Source organism: Dendropsophus ebraccatus, chromosome 6 (assembly GCF_027789765.1).
Source record: "Dendropsophus ebraccatus isolate aDenEbr1 chromosome 6, aDenEbr1.pat, whole genome shotgun sequence".
Lineage (NCBI taxonomy): Eukaryota > Metazoa > Chordata > Amphibia > Anura > Hylidae > Dendropsophus > Dendropsophus ebraccatus.
The window spans coordinates 30507264-30526562 of record NC_091459.1 but is presented as its reverse complement, the minus strand read 5'-3'; the positions used below and the strand labels follow the sequence as shown (position 1 = coordinate 30526562).

General features: G+C 42.0%; 1 protein-coding gene across 1 annotated transcript in view; it reads right to left on the bottom strand.

Annotated features, from left to right (window-relative positions):
• FUT9 (fucosyltransferase 9) overlaps positions 1-16391 on the bottom strand; it is a 116991-nt gene extending 100600 nt beyond the window's left edge. Inside the window, exon 1 of the mRNA XM_069973579.1 lies at positions 16313-16391. The gene's annotated coding sequence lies outside the window, so the exon portion shown is untranslated. The remainder of the gene's footprint in view (positions 1-16312) is intronic.
• Between the last annotated feature and the right edge of the window lie 2908 nt (positions 16392-19299).

Genomic DNA, 19299 nt, shown 5'->3' with positions numbered 1-19299 from the left:
AATAAAAAAAAATTAATTTTACAGCAAGTTGGTACATATAAGGGCCAACTGCTGGAAGCTGGGAGGTCACTTTCTGTGTAGAGGACAGAAGCTTCTTGGAGGTATTTTACAGCACACCCAGTGCACAGGCAACATAACATTGAAGAATTTTTATGGTAAGTCTTATGGTTCTCTTTTCCCTGTAGGATATACATTGCTATGTACAATACACCAGCATGTGGTTCTGATGGATAATATCTTCTGATCCACGTCATCGCTCCAGTATTTTGTATACATTCTGTATATAAATAGGCTTATCATACCTTACGTGTCTCACTATTCTCACCCTGCTGTCACAGACGTGATAAATGTAGTCTTCATGTGAATGTGGATCTTTAATCAGGAGCTAATGTATAGTTATTTCGGGCTCTTCTCATGTGGCTTTGTTTCCCTGGTATTCCTTTGGCATCAGTTCAAGTACATGTGGTTTTGTGATGGTTTTCTTGTCTTTCTGGGTTAAGTAAGGTCTTAAGAATGAGAAAAATAGAACTACAGTAACATAATTGAATCTTTTACTAACATCTATGACCAGATAATATGATAAATGATATATAATATCCACTGCAAATTTAAAGGAAATCTGTCATCTGCAATTTACTTTCCAAATTGATGACACTGTTAGATAGCTGTTAGGTCAAGGAGACATATTGTACCTTTCATATATCTATCTGTACTTCCAGAACATAGAAAAACACTTTTGTTCAGCAGTGCACAGTGTCAGAGAGTCTTTCCCAAGCTCCAGATCTGTTGCATGCTGAAAAGCCTCCTTGCTCCCCTTCCCATACCTGAACCTGCTTGATTGATTGACAGTCATTTGCAAGCCAAGCTCCAAGCAGAGTAATGGTACTTTTACACGGAGCGATAATTTCGCCCGATCACACAATTAACGATTTTGAATGAACAATGTTTTTTTATAACGATCAGCGTTTAGACGGAACGATACATCGTACGGAAAAATCGTTATGCAATCGTTTTGTGATCGTTTAAGCCTATCTCACACACATAGGTAATTTACGGGATCTCTGCTCTGGCTTGCTACTGGGGCTCCCGGCGTCGCCTGGCGCTCAGCCAATCAGTGCGCTGCCCCGCCATAGTGCTTGGATTTTTTTTACCTACAGACCCACATTAATAAAATTTGATGTGAAACCGGAAAAAAGTTATTTGCGCTGTGACTTTGAAAAAAAAAAAATTCATTGGGGGGGGGGTTTATCGTGTTTATGCCGTTTGCCCTATGGCAAAACTGGCATGTAATCTATGTTCTTCAAGTCAGTATGATTACAATAGGTAACTTACATAACTTATTTTATTTGACAACTTTAAAAAAATTAAAAACTTAAAAAAAATACATGTTTTTGAAATTGCTCTATTACTATCCTATGGGGCCAGGTGAGGTGTTACCTTTTGAGCCATGATCTTTTCTTTTTTATCAGTATCTTGCTTGCGCATATGTGACTTTTTAATCACTTTGTTTTTACTTTTCTGGACTTGATGTGACTAAAAATCAGCAATTTTGTGCTTTGGCATTTTTTGGCACTTACACCATTTACCGTGCATCAGGACTTTGATAATTTAATAGTTCAGGCAATATTTAGTATGTATATGGGTGTATATAGACATAAGGGGGGGGAATTTATCATACATGGTGTAAAGTAAACCTGGCTCAGTTTCCCCTAGCAACCAATCAGATTCCACCTTTCATTTTCCAAAGAGTCTGTGAGGAATGAAAAGTGGAATCTGATTGGTTGCTAGGGGGAACTGAGCCAGGTTGACTTTACACCATATAACTGGTTTATATTCTTAATTTCTTGAATCTTGTGAATCCTCTTCAATGCATTCACATTATGGATGAACTAGATGGTTTTCTTATAGCTTACCTAAAATAACTTATCTTGTTTTAACATGTACTATCAGTGCTGACTGTTTTTTTTTATAGCATTAAAAGTAAATGATACAATAGGCAATTTCATTTTATCAGGTTAAAGGGAATCTGTCATTAGGTTTATGCCACTTTAAATAAGGGCAGCATAAACTAGTGACAGAACAGATCAGTGTATTACTTACATCATACTGTTCAGCTGTTCTCCTAATATGCAGGAGAAAAGGATTCTTGCCACACCTCTCCCCCGCCCTCCAACTGCTGATTGATAATTGACTGCCTATATACAGCATGTATAGATACCTGCCAATCAGCAGCTGGTGGGTGGAGCGTTCAGCTTCTCATGAATATCGAGGCTACTAGGCTCATGCACATAATGGAAAGAACTACTTATTGTCCATGTTATTCAGGAGGATATCTCTGGATCAGCTGCACAAGACAATGTAAGTGATGCATCATTCTGTTCAGCTTTTCTGTCACTATTTTATGCTGTCACTAGAGTCTCTTTAATTAAGGATACTGAATACCTGTTATTCTCTAACTCTGTGTTAAAAATGTGATCAAAATTAGCTTCCAAAGAAAAGAGTATGTTACCATTGTCACATTGGTGTGTGAGCCTAGAGGAAACTACATGTGATGTACATACAGTAGCCTAGGCCTTATAGTTCCATACATAGACAGGACAATATAAACTAACTGCTCCTCCCTGAGCTGCGACCTCTAGGATCAGCTCTTCCCGTTGGCGTCTTGAGATCTCACATTATGATAAATAAGCAGCACTGATGTTCAATCTCTTTTTCGCTATGTGGTAAAGTGATTTCCTGCATAAGTATGTAATCAGTATTTAATCAGAAGTGCAGCATTTCTGGACCGAGGCTATTATAATAACACACTCATTTTCTGCTATACCATTTGTTCTCAATGTGACATTTGAGCTTTCTGCAGCTCGCGATGCATAAAGGAAAGGGCACAAGGCACAATATGTCTGCCCCATTTTGCCTTTTGATATTAAGCTACAAATAGAATCATCAGTACTGTAACATTAATGCTGATTTCAGGTCTGTAGCATACGTTATTTAAACATTTTATCCATCCTCATAGTAGAATTAGTCCCAAAATTTTTTTGAACCCTACATTTTAGATGAGGGATGGGAAACCTTCGGCCTTTAAGCTGTTGCAAAACTACAATTCCCATCATGCCTGGACAGAAAAAGCGTTAGCATTTAAATGCTGTTAAATAGGCCTCCGTGATGGTTTAGTGGCAGCCCCTAATAAACATTCCCTGATTACATAGATCAATGCAGTACATATGTACTGCATTGATCCTTATTAGCAATTGGTGTATCGCTCATAGGAGTCCCCTAGGGGGACTATTACATATTAGTGTAAAAAAAGTTTTTTTAATTACTAAAAAATCCCCTCACATAATAAAAGTTGAAATCACCCCCCTTTTCCAATTTTATAAACAAAAATAACAATAAACATATTTGTTAGCACTGTGTGTAATATTTTGAGAAATATCACAACTATCACATTGCACAAAGTGCAAAATTGCTGATTTTTGGTCACATCACATCCAGAAAATTTTTAGCATGATACCAATTAAAATTACAGATCACAGCAAAAAAAAATTCTGCCTCATAGACTAAAAAAACCCCCAAAACGATTATATAATTATAACTGAAATTAGCAATTCAAACAACTTTTGCTAATGGCAAACTTGATCCAACTTTGATTTAGTTTTGGGTTTAATGACTTAATATTTCGGTTTGTGAATTTTTCTCCCTGTTTGAAAATGTGTTTAGAGTGCCAGTAGGGGTGCCGCAGGTGAGTGCGGAGGGGGTAAACAGGGTGCGGGTTGTGGGGGGGGGGTGGGAGGTGTGCCACAGGTGACCTGGGGATGGGCTGCTGTCACAGAGGGAGACTTCAGTGGGCAGGGTTAAAAGCGCTAACCCATCCCATTGAAGAGACGGAGGACACTAGATCCCAACACGGAGGGTGGGGGCCAGGAGCAGGGAGTGGAGACACGTTGGACCGAGATTTCATTCTATGCGTTCAGTGGGGGTGAATGAACCTAGATAACAGCAAAACTGTGTAGAATCCATAATAAATTCATATTGGAAAGATCGAAAGCTATAGGTGGGCAACATATTAATGCAAAAATAATTTTGGAGGGAATAACCCTTTACCATTATCCCTTCATACCTTCTGTACAGTTTAAGGCTATGTTCACATATGTAAAACTACGGCCGTAGTTTTGAGGGTGGAACATAGCCTTATTTTCAATGTGATCCCGGCCGGAGCGTACACACATCGTATGCTCTCCGGTCAGGATCCCATGCGGCAATGAAAAAAACTGACATGTCAGTTGTCTGCGGCTGGAATTCAGTGAGAGCTCCACGGCTGGAAAAGTCAGGATGATCCGGGCTGAGACCGGCCGTTCCCTGACCCGGCTGGGGTAACGGAACGGCCGGGTGTTTACGTAATGTGAACATAGCCTAAATGAAAGAAAGCCAGTACTTGGGGCAGCATTCTTACATGTTGAATGTAATGTTTATCCCAGTTCCTCTTGTATGACGGGGACGTCAAACTACTCCCTCTGCTTTTCCAATAACTTTGGGAAAGTGAATTACTCAAGGTGATCTTCTAGAGCTACACTGCAATAGATAACCTCACAAGTATATAATTGTGTATGGCAATCAGCAAATCTCTGAAGGATTACACCAGGATTACCACTAACAGAACCATTTACAGTCATAACAACTGCAATTATCCTGCTTCTCCTCTGGTCGATAATTTTTATAGCCAAGTGTGGTCGTCCTGACCAGCAAAACAGCAAAAAACAAAAATAGCAACAAAAAAAACAAAACCGAAAAAAACACTAGTCTGAATTTTCTGTCAACTTTTTTTGTGCCACCAACCAGCATTCTATGTTCTTTTTTCAAGGGAAAGCGATAAAGACACTTTCTGAATCCAAAATGTCTCTTCCTGCTGCATTTAATACACCCTCTTAAGGGTTACAATGATTTTAAAGGGAACTCGTCACCATGAAACTGCTACCTAAGCTATTGGCATCATGTTATAGAGTAGAAGGAACTGAGCAGATTGATATATATCTTTATGGGAAAAGATTCAGTATAATTTGTAATTTATTGATTATCTCTAATCTTTCCATGCTAAAGAGTCCAGTCCAGAATGATCAGGGATCAGGGATGATCAGGGATTTCAATCAATAAGTTACAGTTCAGTTCTTCCTGATCTATAACATGATGGTGATAGAGCAGATAGCATTGTCTTGGTGACAGGTTCCCTTGAAATCTAATTTTTTTGCACAGTCTCAAATGTGGTACCCCAGTTCTGGTTGAAAGTCTTCATCTTCTCCCCTATTTTCTCATGATCTTTAATTAATGAAAACCAATGGCCATTGAGTTTTTATTCCCCTTTGGCTTCCAATTTACTAGTTTTCTCTACTGCCATGTCTGGAACATACTCCAAATTACTGTTCAGCTCATAAGTTACCTCTAATCATAAGGACAGAAATATATATCATCAAGAACCAAGTCAATTCTTGCCCCTTTGAGTATTGTTAAAACATAAAGTTCATTTTATTGGGTTTCTTGATTGTCAGATGTCAATCAATTCTAATTCATTACAAATCTTCGCTAGCAGGAAGGTTAAAGAAATGATCTACGTGGATTTACAGTTCTTCATGAATCCCAAGTTCCTTCTTAATTTAAACTTGGCCATAAAATTTGAGAAAAGTCCAAGGAAAATTACAGATGTGTCCTCCAATAACTTTCCTCTGTGTACAGAACCTGTGATCACATGGTCAGGGATGGGGGGTCCCGAAGCTGTTGGCCTAGGATGGGTCCATAAATAGATGTGTTTTGCCACCATGTCAAAAGTGAGCAATGAGAAGCTATAAGTTATATATACCTATTGCATAGCTTAAATACTAAGGTCTCAGGTCACAGGCTTCATAGGACTAAGGGCCGTATTACACGGGACAATTTTCATTTGAAAAATTGTTAGATCATTTGGATTTAAATGATAATCATTTTGTGTAATAGCAGACAATGACAAAACGACCAACGAGAATTGTTTGATCGTTTGTTAGAATCTGGACTTTAGAGTCTGGTAGAATCTGGATTTTCATCATTGATCGTTCACAAATCCTTCGAACATCATTCGGTGTAATAACACGTCATTCGGTCGTTGCCTGGTCTATCAGCCAGGAAAGGACGAGCGCAAGAATGACTGTAAGTAACAATCATCATCCTGTGTAATAGAATGAACGCTTTAAGATCGTTTGTCACAGCGGTCGTTTGAGATCATTTATTGGTAATCGCCGAAAAATCGTCCAGTGTAATGCCACCCTTACTGAGGTAGTGAAAAGCAACCCAGTCTGTTCCATAAGTGTAAGGTTGGACTCAGTCAGTTGATCCTGTGATGCTTCGAAGTGGTTAACCACTATGTCATTGTTATGAACCAGGTCAAGGCCTAAAGGCCCTATTGCGCGGAAAGATTATCGGTCATATTGGGCCGATATCCGCCGTTACGGCCGATAATCGTCCCGTGGAATTGACAGCAACGATCAGCCGACATTGTTCATGTCAGCTGATCGTTGCAGTTGTTTGTTTTTCAACATGTTGAAAAACAAATGACTGATACAGCAACGATCTGCTGCTGTCGCTCCTTGGAATAGGAGCGTGGCCAGCAGACGCCGCTGTATCCTATGGACTGCCCGGACGATCAGTGATCACCCGGGCATCCCCCCCACAGCGCCCCCCCCCAGACTCACCCGCTCGCTGCTGCCGCGTGTAATAGCGGCAGCAGCGAGCGGGGAACGAGTAGCAAACGAGCGCTAATAGTGCTGGTTTGCTCCTGTCAGTCGGCCCGTGGAATAGGGCCTCAAGTTGGGACTAGAGCAAAGGCAGCCCCTACACCAGAGGTGTCCCTGCAGTAGCAGGCTGTTCTGGAGTGATTCCTGAAAGAAGTGTACATGGAATGAGGTGGGCCCTAGATATACGTCTATTGTACACCAATGAAACAAATATGTCACTTTTATATACATAAAAGTAAACAAACCTTTATATACCAGGATATAGCAAAAAAGAAAAGAAAGCACCACTATCACTGACCTGTACCCAAATAATAAAAAAAAAATACATAAAAGATACCTTCTAGATTCAGATACAGGTATTTGATAGTATACTGATGAAGCATCAACTCATCTTCAGTTAAAGGGGAACTATCAGCAGTTTAGACGAGTGTAACCTGCTGATAGCCCCCTATAGCGCCTAGGACGCTGAGGAGGAAGGTATGTATGTTATCTTCCTCCTTGGCACCCGTCCTGTGCTGTTAGTCGGAGTAATCTTCATTCCGGTGCACTGTTACGAGCACTGCCCCACTCCCACAGTGTCACCCAGCCCACCAGCTCCATTGAATATCATTAGAAGGAGCAGGCCGATGACGCGGGAGGAAAAAAAAAAAAAACAGTTCACTGCAGCGAAGAATACTCTGACTAACAGTACGGGACTGGCTCCAGGGAGGAAGGTAACGCACATACCTTCCTCCTCAGAGTCCCGGGCACTATAGGGGATTTGTATAACCTACTGGGTTGTCCTCAGCGACTATAACTATAAATCTTGGTGTGATTAATAACAACATGAAACCTTCTCACCGTTATCCTTCAAGTAACATTAAGCATCCACACTTACAAGAAAATTATGTCACTCACCAACTTCACCGAAGACTTCCTTAGTGGCAGCCATGACAGGATTTAGAGCTCAGGCCAAAGCTGTGTATTCTATCATTGCTGCACAAACAATTGCTGACAACGACAGACAACAATCAGCCGACAGCGTTCATGTCGGCTCATCGCTGTCTTCTATTACACAAGACGATAATCGCCCATAACGGCCGATATGGCCAATAATCGTTTTGCGTAATAGGGCCTTTGCTCCAAGAAATCTGGTGCAGCCCTAGCCTTAAACAGTACCCAATTGAACTGACAATCTAGAAGTCAAAGACCCATTCAACATAAAAGATATGAGCCCTATGAAAGTAGCATTGTATTGTTCAAACATACACAGTATGTAGAAATGATAGTTTCTTTTCAGCGCTAGTTTGACAAATGAACCAATAATTTTCATGACAGCTCCTTCCAGTTAGCTTTAATAATAGCGTCTTCAAAGAAATAGATGACTTATTGCCTTAATTGGTAGCACTTTACCTACAGAGGAGCGGATTTTGGCGAATCTGAGCAGGCAAAGATTTCCTGAAAAAAATGTCTATAAGTGATCATTTTATACAGAAATATAAGAAAATGACTATCTCTGTATACCAATGATATGCAATCATGAATTAATAGTGTAAGGGTATGTTCACACAGGGTGGATATGCTGCAGACTTTCCATAGCTTTTGTTTATATATGTATATTAAACACTTTGGTTTTTTGGGAGCAAATTTAAGGCCCTATTACATTAGCGATTATTGTTTAGAAATTGGCAATAACGATCGAAAATGAGATAAATGAAAAGTCGTTCATTTTCTCTCTTTCGACTTGTTGAAAAATTATCGTTGGTAGCTAACCGATCGTTTGCATATTTGTTTGTGTAATAAATCGTTTGTCGATAAAACATGTTGTGTGGGTTGTTCGAAGGAGCGACCATATAATGATGTAAAAACGATTGTTCATGACAGTAATCGGTGAATGTAATAACCTCAGAATCGTTTGCTACAAAATTGCTAGTTTTCACTAGTGATCGATTGTTATAGCGAATCTTTAAAAAATAATTACTATGTGTAATACGGGCTTAAAGGGAACCTGTCACCGCCCGTGTCGGGGTGAAGGCCGCCCGACCACCCGCTAGAGACCCTTATACTTACCCCATATCGCCAAGTCCCACTCCTGGAGCCGGTCCCGGGATGGAGATATCCTTGTCGGAAGCCCAGCGTGCGTGCTGCAGAGATGAGTACGACGCCCTCAGAGAATGACAGCTCCATTTATTCTCTATGGGCATCGGACTCATCTATACCGGCTCCAGGAGCGGGACTTGGCAAGATGGGGTAAGTATCTGGGGCTCTAGCGGGGGGTCGGGCGGCCTTCACCCCGGCACAGGGGGTGACAGGTTCCCTTTAAGGGTGCAATCACAATGGGTACATACTGTATGCTTCAGATTTTACTCTGCAGAAAATCTGCCATGTGTGACTACATCCTAAGAGTTCTATTAGATAAAGTGATTTTTAGCGATTAACGATCGACAATTGCAAATTAGATTGTTTATCGTTAACCTGAAATCATTGACCATATTACACGGAATGATAGTCGTTAGTTACAAACGTTATAGCAATCGTTACTATGATCGTTTACTCCATCTGATCCCAGCAAAAGATGAAACAATTTGGAATTACACTGAAAGATTAGTGAACGAGTGCGGAATTACAGCAAACGAATGTGGAATTACAGCAATCGATTAGCGAACGATTAACGATTTTAGGGTCAGATCTAATGGTCATTTTACACAGAGCGATTATCGTTCAAATTTTCACAATAACGATCGAATTTCAGCGATAATCGGCTCTAGTAAACACAGCTAGCGATCAAGCGATGAGCGAGAAATTGTTCATCGTGATCTTTCATGTGTTCAAATCATCGCTGGTCGTTCGCTGATAATTTGCAGATCTATTCGTCTAAACAATCTTTTAAAGATTTACCCTGTGTGTGATGGCCTTAAGCGATGTTAAAGCGACTGTAATAACGATTTTTCGAAAGATTTATATCTCCGTCTTAACGCTGATTGGGTTAAAAACAGAATCGTTACTTCAAAATCGTTGAACGATAGATTGAGCGAATTATCGCAACGTGTAAAAAGACGATAAATCAACGATCACTGACACACAAAATTTTTTTGATCGTTGCCTGCAATTTTTTGCACGATAAAATCATCCTGTGTAAAAGGGATAAGTCTGAAAAATACAAAAATGTAACAATAACAGGAGTATAAGATCATAATAACTAGAGCTCTTCACTCTAGGATGGCTAGTGCTTACAGTCGGGGATCCAGAGGATGGTGGTGAAAGCTAGTTGTCAAATTAAAACGATAGATTATCCAATATGACAGAAGAATAAATTTGACCTTTTGTCTTCCCCATAATAAACTCTGTTACATGAGGATGTTCAGGGATGGTCATGGATATTTACAGCTCTACCATCTATATATTCTGTACGTCATGTAGCTATTCACATTGTCAGGCCATGTTCATACAACGTAAGAGACTGGCCGTTCTGTGACCCGGCTGGGCCATGGAACGGCCGGTCTCTGAAAAAGATCATCCTGGGCGGTACAGCAGTACCGGCTGGATGATCTTTTCCGCCACTTTTCCATGTGCGCCCGCATCAGAGCTCTCCACTGCACGCTATGGAGCGAGCGGCTCGTTCCACAGTGTGCACTGACATGGGTTTCTGCGGCCGCTATTCATTGAATAGCGGCAGCAGAAAACTGACATGTCAGCTGTTTGTGCATACTATGCTGTACTATGTGTATATGCTCCGGCCGGGATCCCATAGACGGAGAAGCAACATATATTTTTGTAATAATCGCGGCCGTTGTACAACAGCCAGGATTTTACGAAGATATACGTTGTGTGAACATAGCCTCAGCCTGTATTTCGGTCAATGGAAGGAATTTACTATTGTTTGACATGCTGACTGCATTGTGCAAGGTGTTTTATTTTGTCTTATTTACTATTTTGGTGCACACAGTCCAGTTGCAAAATAAATTCAAAGCAAACATTAGCCACGCCCCCTGATTTGGAAACGAAATCTCCAAACATTAACATTTTGAAAAATTGCTGCGTTATAATAGTGTGTACCTGACGGGCACTATGCCCGAGGAGACACAATGTGAGGAATAAGAATTAGTAAATGCGCCCACAACGTCCGCCTAAAATCATATTATGTATTACTACAAACTAATGTTTATAATGTACTGGAACTAAAAAGGGTAGTTCACCAAAAAATATTTTCTGTCCGATCAACTGGTGTCAGAAAGTGCCAAAGATTTATATTTTACTTCTATTAAAAAAAATGGCAAGTCTTCCAGCTGCTGCAAGTCTTATCAGCTGCTGTACATCCTGCAGGAAGTGGTGTATTCTTTCCAGTCTGACACAGAGCTCTCTGGTGCCACCTCTGTTGATGAAAGGAACTGTCCAGAGCTGCAGCAAATTTCCATAGAAAACCTCTCCTGGTTCGCAGCTCACATATTATTTAAACATAGATCAGTAGGGGGATTGGGAGTCCCAAACATCAGGGGTTACTACATGGCAACAATTTTATCGCAACTTAAACACTGGTGGAAAAATAGAAGCGAAATGCCTTGGGAACAGGCTGAAGAAGCATCAATATCACCACTTAAACTACAGCATCTGTTGTTGACACCTTTTTGGAAAAGCCCTAAACCAGCCTGCTCTAATCCCCTAGTTAATACATCTTTACTTATATGGAAAAACTATCACAAACAAACAGGGGTTAAATCCTTATTACCCAAAAGTTTTATTCCCCTGTCCTTCCTAGCTGTACAATTACCTAAGTTAGACATTTCACTATGGATAGACAGAGGTATAACCAAAGTATCCCAATTGTACAAAGATAATATTATACGCTCATTTATAGATTTACAAAGAGAGTTTTCCTTGCCTTCTTTAGACTTCCATAAATTCCTTCAAATAAGGCATCTTCTACAAGGCCATAAATTCCTACATACTTTTATAGATAAGTCTATTTTCCAATACTTTATGACAAATCAAAAGGGGTTAAGGCCTCTATACGACAGTTTTTGTGCATATTCCTTATTTAACAAAAACTACTTACAAAAAGCCTGGGAATCTGATTTGGGGATGACCTTTTCTGATACCTCTTGGAAAAAGGCATTTAGTTTGATACATCGTACTTTTCATTGCATATCTCATGTTGAGGCAGCTTTGAAAACATCTCTACGATGGTATTATACTCCTGAACGCATTGCAAAAATTTTTCCCGGTTCATCTGACCTTTGTTGGAGAGGCTGTGGAAGCAAGGGCTCTATATTCCATATTCTTTGGGCCTGCCCATTGATACAACCATACTGGTCTCAGCTCAAAAGTCTAATTATGAGTGTAATTCCATGTTCGTTTACATGGACCCCTCAATTAGTATTATTATTCCTAGGTTTGGAAAATATTTCAGCTATTCATAGACCCCTACTGTGCCAACTTCTTATTATAGGAAAATTGGCCCTTACAAAATACTGGAAATCTGCTACAATCCCCAATCTAGCAGAAGTAATAAACATGACTAATATAACGTTCACTTATGAGGACATAATAATGAAAGGTCAATTTATGCATAAAAAATGTGAAAACAAATGGCGCCCTTGGGTCACTTCTCCCTACTTTCATGTATAACTTCAATTCAGGAGAAATAAACCTCTCCTCTCTACTCCCAATATATCATTGTTAATTGTGACTTGCAACACCATTATGTCAGATAAACCGTTGACATCACTTGCGTGACTAACACCTTTCCACAGTCTATGTACCCATGATAACTACGTAAGAGCTAACCCCTCTAATAACTGACCCATGAACAATGAAGATGGTTCTGTTTTAGTTTATATTAATGTTCCTGTTTATTCCTCTTTCACCATGGTCCTAGTTAACCGGACTTTTATGTTACTATATCTCACATGTAACCATAAGCTTTATTGTATCCTACTATGCCGCGCTTTGTACAAATACATGTTTTATTGGGCATTTGTTAAAATACTTTTGAAAAATTTTCAATAAAAAGATTGAACAGAAAACCTCTCCTGGTCTCTAGACTGGAAAGAATACCTTTTCCTGCAGGACATACAGTAGCTGATAAGTACTGGAAGACAGGAGATTTTTTTGAGTTATGTGGCTGTGTGCTTGCAACTCTAAAAGAAACAAGAGGCTTAAAGGATCCAAGCACTGGACGCAGCCAACTCTGGTGGATTTACTGGAACTTTTGTGTATATCTATGTTGTACTCAATGGACCAATGTTTATTTACTGTTTATACCCGTAATCACTGAACACATAGGGAGGAATTTATCCTAAGCATGTAATACATTTAGCGACAGACTGGTGTTTTCTGGGCACAGATGTATGCTACTTTCCAAGCATCCCCGGGGACCAGTGTGTATTTGCTGTAATAAAAACTAAACAGTTCTTGAAGTTGTTGAGTTGAAAGCAGGAAAAATTGACAAGTGTAAGGATCTCAGCTACTTTAACAAGAGCCAAATTGTGATAGGTGACTCGGTCAAAGCGTCTCCGACATGGCAGGTGTTTTAGGGTCTGCCCAATATACAGCGGATAATTCTTATCATAATTGGTCCAAGAAAGCACAAATGGTGAATCAGCAGCAGGGTCATGGGTGTTCAGTGCTCACTGATACATAGTGGGAGGGAAGCCTAGTCTGTCTGGCCCGATCCCACAGAAAAGCAACTGTAGCATAAACTGCTGGCTGGGATAGGAAGGTATCAGAGCACATAGGGATGCATATTCAGATATAACACAATAATAGGCAGGTGGCTTTAATGTTATGGCTGATCAATGAATATACAGTAACCGGCCTAAATCTATTGAGAGGTCTTTAAAAAACAACAACACACAATCCCAATGATTTAAAGATATATATATATATATATTATACATATCTTTAAATCATTGGGATTGTGTGTTGCTGTTTTTTAAAGACCTCTCAATAGATTTAGGCCGGTTACTGTATATTCATTGATCAGCCATAACATTAAAGCCACCTGCCTATTATTGTGTAATATATATATACATATATATATATATATATATATATATATATATATATATATACATATACACAGTGGTGCCTTGGATTACGAGCATAATTCGTTCCGGGACCGTGCTTGTTATTCAAATCCACTCTTAAACCAAAGCAAATTTTCCCATAAGAAATCATAGAAATGCAGGCAATTGGTTCCACGCCCCAAAAATAATGATTTATTATTCTGAATAAGATGTAAAACAAACGAAACAAACATTCAGAAACAGCAGAGTATGTGATATTATAAGTTACTGTACAGTAATGGAGAGGATGGGAAACACAAGGGCTGACAGAGACTGCAGGGAGCATGAAGGAATGAGCAGGACAGATGTGGGCACATACATGCAGCACTCTCTGTCCGGGGTTACAGCTATGAAGATATTACCTCCACAGTCCTGTCCCCTGATGTAAGCCCCAGCCTGAAGTGGATCTGCTATGATTTGGAAGGTGAGGGAGACTTCCTGGGTCAGAGTACAGAGCTGTAGACCCCGCTATGCAGACCATGCCCCTCCCCCACTCCCCCTCCCACCCAGTACAGGGACCTCTTAAACCAAAGCAATGCTCTTAAACCAAGTCACAATTTTGAACAACTGTGAGCTCTTAAACCAAAACGTTCTTAAGCCAAGTTACTCTTAAACCAAGGTACCACTATATATATATATATATATATATATATATATATATATATATATATACATATAATCTCCCCAGCGCTTAGTTTTCGGTTACACTGATTTTGATCTGTTTAAGACTAAAGAATTTGTTTTTTAAATGTAAAACCTTGCTATGTCATTATGTCACAGTCTGACCCCCACTGTGTAACCCCCATTGTGTAACCCACTAATACACAGGACCGGTCGCCAGTGAATATGCCAATGCAGAAATTGCAATTAATGTTCCTTCCCCGGAGCACAATGGAGACTTTATTTTGAAGCCAAAATAGAATATAAGCAGGTTGCAGCTAGAGAAACCATTAGGAAACACAGAACGGTAACTTCCCTCTGGACCACAAGACACTCAAAGACTCAATTGTATCCTTTCTTCTTATATAGTTGCAGCCTTAAAAAAAAAATCTGCAGAAATGATTTGTATTTCAGCACCTATATAGATGGACAGCATGCTGCAACTGCACAACCCCAATACCATGAGAGGATAAGGGGAGAGCCAATCCTCAGTGACCCAGACCACCAATGGGGACGGGATTCAACGCATATAGAAGGGGACAGAAACTGCATGCTGAGATTACCCAAAGAAAAAGACAATATAGTAAATAATATAAATAATAATATAAAATAATAATAATAATAATATAAAATAATAATAATAATAATAAATAATATAAAATGAGATAACGTTGCAATAATAGTGTCTATGCTGCAATACATAGAGGAGTCTGTACTCACAAAACTTCATTGTCTACCACAAAATGATCAATTCACATTTAGTATCAATTGGTACCAATGGGGACAATAGGGCGACAACAAACACAACTAACAAAGGCGTCATTGACAGAAGGTCCGTCATCTCTTGGCTAGAAGGAAAAGATAACATTGTGCCATGGTGGCAAGTGACACTAATGGATCCCCTACTTTCTAACGCTATATAGTCTATATGGTCCAGCCTCATAAGACGTCCATGGAGCTCTTCAAGGACGTTCTCTTTTAGTTTGGGGCACAGGGCATGTCCTGAGCATAGTTTTTGCTGTGTTTTATAGACTCACTGAACCATTTGTCTGCGCTGACTGCTCATCTCACCCACACAGATGGAAATATACCAACTTAAGCTGTGACTTGCATAGGATTTGCTCATTGTAAGCGCCCCTCACCCTCATATACAATACCGTCATCCAAGTGATGTTTTATGCTATTTTATATAATATAGGACGACCACAAGTACTACCCCCGTATTAGATGGGTATCCTGATGCCACCTATGAATTCATTAGTTTCCAATCTCTAATAGTACCATTTATACACCTTGTTGCCTTAACAGAATATTTGCACATAGGATGTAAACTAGTGAGATAAAATAAAAATGTGAGATAAACCAAGTCAAATTCTTATACGATAGCAATGCAGAACAGTAACCAAATGCAGAGAGGCAATAAACAGCCAGAGCTGGCAATGCTTGGTGCCCATGATGACCAGTGCAGGGACTGGGCACAGATGAGTGGTGGGCACCTGATAGGAGGAGGGCATCTCCTGGCACAGACACAGGTCCACTACCTGGCATACCATGTAGGACAGCAGCCCACACTGGCACAGGTGGGTCCATCTCCCATGACCAGCCAGTGCCATCTGCCTCTGCAGAGGTGGCTGCTTCCATGGTCTCCATGCATGAGGGTTACATGCAGGTGCAGATATAGCAGCCATGCACATAAGCCAATAGTAATGTGATTGTGGCCAATGCTAGTGCTGGTACCTGACCTATACTGTGCCCGGTCCCACCATCCTGAGGAGAGGTGGCATTGCAGCCCTGTGTGTACGACGCCACGGTCTATAATCCCCCCAGCAGCCCCAGACCCGGGGGGCTTACCTCCTCCTACAGGCGGCTCTGCACGGCTCTGTCCGCGGGCTCCCGGCTCCCAGAGGTCGGCGCTGCCTCCATCTCTCCCTCATCCACAATCCGAGAAGCTGCAGCCAGGACTGAGGCGAAGAGACAGGACTGGGGGACCTGGAGGAGGGAGGAGGCGGGGGCGCGCACTGACACGGCGCGGGCACGGGGAGCGCGCATCCCCCCAACACGAGCTCCGGGGGGCGCAGGATGTGGCGGCCAAACCGCGCTGTGTGCCAGTCAGGTACCGGGTGTCATAAGCTGCCGGTGTCTGTGGAGAGATAGAGAGAGAGAGTGTGCCAGTCTGTCCCCCATACATATACACATATATAGAGAGGGCTGTGTGCCAGCCTGCCCCTCATACATATACACATATATAGAGAGGGCTGTGTGCCAGCCTGCCCCCCCCATACAGATACACATATATAGAGAGAGAGAGTGTGCCAGTCTGCCCCCCCCCATACATATACACATATATAGAGAGAGAGAGTGTGCCAGCCTGCCCCCCATACAGATACACATATATAGAGAGGGCTGTGTGCCAGCCTGCCCCTCATACATATACACATATATAGAGAGGGCTGTGTGCCAGCCTGCCCCCCCCATACAGATACACATATATAGAGAGAGAGAGTGTGCCAGCCTGCCCCCCATACATATACACATATATAGAGCGGGCTGTGTGCCAGCCTGCCCCCCCCCCATACAGATACACATATATAGAGAGGGCTGTGTGCCAGCCTGCCCCCCATACAGATACACATATATAGAGAGAGAGAGTGTGCCAGCCTGCCCCCCCCCCCATACATATACACATATATAGAGAGAGAGAGTGTGCCAGCCTGTCCCCCATACATATACACATATATAGAGAGGGCTGTGTGCCAGCCTGCCCCCCATACAGATACACATATATAGAGAGGGCTGTGTGCCAGTCAGGTACCGGGTGTCATAAGCTGCCGGTGTCTGTGGAGAGATAGAGAGAGAGAGAGTGTGCCAGCCTGCCCCCCATACAGATACACATATATAGAGAGGGCTGTGTGCCAGCCTGCCCCCCATACAGATACACATATATAGAGAGAGAGAGTGTGCCAGCCTGCCCCCCATACAGATACACATATATAGAGAGGGCTGTGTGCCAGTCTGCCCCCCCCATACAGATACATATATATAGAGAGAGGTCTGTGTGCCAGTCTGCCCCCCCCCATACATATACACATATATAGAGAGGGCTGTGTGCCAGTCTGCCCCCCATACAGATACACATATATAGAGAGAGAGAGTGTGCCAGTCTGCCCCCCCCATACATATACACATATATAGAGAGGGCTGTGTGCCAGCCTGCCCCCCCCCCCATACATATACACATATATAGAGAGGGCTGTGTGCCAGCCTGCCCCCCATACAGATACACATATATAGAGAGGGCTGTGTGCCAGCCTGCCCCCCATACATATACACATATATAGAGAGGGCTGTGTGCCAGCCTGCCCCCCATACAGATACACATATATAGAGAGGGCTGTGTGCCAGCCTGCCTTCAATACAGATACACATATATAGAGAGGGCTGTGTGCCAGCCTGCCCCCCCCCATACATATACACATATATAGAGAGAGAGAGTGTGCCAGCCTGCCCCCCCATACAGATACACATATATAGAGAGGGCTGTGTGCCAGTCTGCCCCCCATACAGATACACATATATAGAGAGAGAGAGAGTGTGCCAGCCTGCCCCCCATACAGATACACATATATAGAGAGGGCTGTGTGCCAGTCTGCCCCCCATACAGATACACATATATAGAGCGGGCTGTGTGCCAGTCTGCCCCCCCCCCCCATACATATACACATATATAGAGAGCGCTGTGTGCCAGTCTGCCCCCCCCATACATATACACATATATAGAGAGAGCTGTGTGCCAGTCTGCCCCCCCCATACATATACACATATATAGAGAGGGCTGTGTGCCAGTCTGCCCCCCCATACATATACACATATATAGAGAGGGCTGTGTGCCAGTCTGCCCCCCCCCCATACATATACACATATATAGAGAGGGCTGTGTGCCAGTCTGCCCCCCCCCCATACATATACACATATATAGAGAGGGCTGTGTGCCAGCCTGCCCCCCATACAGATACACATATATAGAGAGGGCTGTGTGCCAGTCAGGTACCGGGTGTCTGTGTATCAGCGCCAGCCTCCCCCATACATATACAGCGCCTATTATTCACATATAGAAGTCTGTGTGCCAGCCGGATAGACAGGGTCTGATAGAGATGCCAGCCTGCCCCCCATACATATACACATAAATATATATATAGAGAGAGAGAGGTCTGTGTGCCAGCCGGATAGATAGGGTGTAATAGAGATGCCAGCCTGTCCCCCATACATATACACATACAGAGGTCTGATAGAGATGCCAGCCTGTCCCCCATACATATACACATACAGAGGTCTGATAGAGATGCCAGCCTGCCCCCCATACATATACATATATATATATATATATACATATATATAGAGGTCTGTGTGCCAGCCTGCCCCCCATACATATACATATATAGAGAGAGGTCTGTGTGCCAGCCGGATAGACAGGGTCTGATAGAGATGCCAGCCTGCCCCCCATACATATACACACATATATATATATATATAGAGAGAGAGAGAGAGAGAGAGAGAGAGAGAGAGAGAGAGGTCTGTGTGCCAGCCGGATAGATAGGGTGTAATAGAGATGCCAGCTTGTCCCCCCATACATATACACATACAGAGGTCTGATAGAGATGCCAGCCTGCCCCCCATACATATACATATATATAGAGGTCTGTGTGCCAGCCTGCCCCCCATACATATACATATATATATATAGAGGTCTGTGTGCCAGCCTCCCCCCATTCATATCTGAAGACAAAGGCACTGCACTTCCAAGTCTATGATGCTTATGAAAGAATTTTATTTACACAAGA